The following is a 2,991-nucleotide window of genomic DNA, read 5'->3' as shown; positions in this document are numbered from 1 at the left end:
AACAAAGGTGCATAGATGTATGATCACGTAACTACAATTTCTATTGTCGATGTTAGAATTATAATTATAGAGTAACGTAGAACCTATCAAATTTTAATTTTTTAACTACTGTAACAGTAAAATTTTACTGTACACATAGTACTTAGCAGGAAGATGGCAAATATTAAGGAGAATGAAGAATAATTTTATCGTTGAAGTTAAATGTATACATCGTATTCTAAATGTCTTTTTCTTATTTATAATCTACTTTCATAGATTATGAGATTATAATTATTAACATAAATCCTGCATTATCTACTGTGTGCTCTCATAAATATACCCTTTTTACTTTGTTGGATCACAATAATTTACTTTATTAAATATACTGATATGAGAATACATGCAAAGATAACTTTAATCGTATAATATAGTTAGTAAGTCTGTATATCTCTCTATAACTTCAGTAATACGCATTTCATGACAAACCATGATTAATTATGCAATTGTCTGCGATGTAGTAGTATTTGACACCAGTATACGTTAGCATAAAAAGAAATGCACTATATATGACAACAAGTTAGTACCCTATCCTTGAGTGAAGTAGTTTACATTTTCATTTTTAGTTCCAATCTTGTGACAGTCGAGCCTCAATTGATACTGTTAGAAATGATGTGCGGCAGAAGACAATAGCATCAGAGTGCCAGCAATGCGGTGGTTATTTGCTCATTTTTAATGTATTGTAAACGTTTTAATGATACAAAATTTCAAGGTAAAATTGGCTTAATTATAGTTAATAAAATAATAGTTTTATCTCAATTAATTAATAATATCTTCGACGTTCGATAAAAAAATAATAAAATATGACGAAATTAATACGGCCACAAAAATGCTATTCTTAGCATTCTAAAATAGGAAAAGCCGTATTTTCATATGTTCATAAAATTCAAAACTCATTGCACCTAAAATATTTTTGTAAGAGAAGTCTAGAATAGTATTATTCTCTTACTGATGGGTGCACCCTATAGACAATAGCTCAATAATAACAAGAATTCTTTAGATTCATAGTCCTTACTAGTGTGAATGAAATATGATGATAAATGAAGTGATAAAGATGCACAAACTTAAATTTATAAAACAAGTACATGTGAATTACTCGGTAGGAATTCATAAATTCGGTTATTATGGCAATAATACATGGTAGTACTGTATGGAAATCATGGAAAATTTGATACAGGAATATTTTATAGTAATAACGGACGTAAAAGTTTAAGTAAATCCAACAACTTTTAAACCCCAAAACTAGGAGAATTACGGGAAAATACCAGTTTATTTAGAATTTAGCGAATAACTTGTAAAAATCAATTAAAAATTACAGTAAGAGCAAAATTTATTGTCTCAACCAATCAAACTACCAACGTAAAATATGATTTACTCATGAATTTAGGAAAATCTCATTCCCCATTTTCTATCTTGAACTAAGGCTTGAACTACGTTTCTACTGAACTACGTCGCCTTTTACATGCGTATGCTGCGCAGAGCAGTTGATGATATCAGACTATCAAATTACTATTCTAAAGTATTCCAAAAAAAACTAGCAATCAAATACATATGATCAGATAAATTGTACCCTAGATTCCCAGTATTACTAAATCTACAAATTATACTTTTCTTCATTATATAATATAGACCTATAAAAAAGACTAAGACAGACTAACAATCTTAATTAAAACCTATATCGAAACGTTTGGGTTTGCACTGTATTCAATAACGAAGTAACATTATTTCTACTGTATTTTTTAATCAAAATGGGCTACAAGTTTTTATCATGAATGAAGCATGAGTATGATACTGACCAAATATATCACGTAAATTACAATCTAATATCGCGATATTCTTATCAAAATTATGCTACAGAATATTCTTAAGTTCTAACCCGAATAAAGGAGTCGGGTTTACAATATGTTACGATACTAAGTTAAACCAAATTAAGTTATTTTTAAAGCTGCAATACTTATGAAAATAATATAAAAGCTTAAAGGAGAATTCTAAAAATTAATCTTCATTACATTATGCTGCATACTTTACGGGTGATAAAGAATCTTGTCATCTATTTATTGCATGGAAATGCTCCTATTAATATCAAACAATGATCTTTAGATATCGTAGCGGTTACAATATTAGTCGCTCTTAATTGCAATACTGTAAACGACGAATGCCCTACGTTAATTTTTAATCAGTTAAATTTATTCTACTTTTTAATCTATTGCCAAGAATATCATATAACACTCTGCTCATATACTGATATCAGCTATGCTGCATGTAAGGGTGATATTGTTAACTATGAAGAAAGAACTTAAACACTTCAATATTTGTAGTGCTTTTGAACAAAAGTATTTAGCTGTATTAGTGCTGCATTATTAGATTTGCGAACTATCTTTTGAAAACAACCTTTCGAACATTATAGGCTATTCAGGAATTAAAAAATTATATCTAAATAATATAATAGCTTTGAGAATTTTATATACTTACGTAATAATTAGTGCTATAATTGGCTACAAACATAATCCGCATTAATAATTTCAAAATTTATAGCTTGTGAATAAGATTCCTGTCGGCTGTTACTTAGATTGGGTCTTCCGAATTTTAAATCATAGTCAAATTAATTAAAAAAATGATGTCCATTGCATGTTATTAGTGCATAAGACGAAAAATAACCTACGTTAAAACCCTTAATAGGCGAGCAATTCTGTGCTCGATCCCATAATTCGATCTTATATGACTTGGATTTCATGTACTACAGTTGGATAGGATGTTAGTCAATTATCGATTGCTTACAAAGCAAACTTTAGAAGCCTAAATATAATCTAACTTGTACGCTAACGAAATTATAAAAAAATTTAAATTTAGATACCGTTCGTTTATGGCCGACGCTAAAGACGTATTAACGTTCATTTACTAGTTCGTGGGTGCAATCTCATAAATAACAATTTTGAGTGTAAAGCCCGAAAATCT

The sequence above is a fragment of the Trichoplax adhaerens genome, genomic scaffold (genome assembly GCF_000150275.1).
Source record: "Trichoplax adhaerens TRIADscaffold_28 genomic scaffold, whole genome shotgun sequence".
Classification (NCBI taxonomy): Eukaryota; Metazoa; Placozoa; class Uniplacotomia; order Trichoplacea; family Trichoplacidae; genus Trichoplax; species Trichoplax adhaerens.
Note: the sequence above shows the minus strand (reverse complement) of the source record.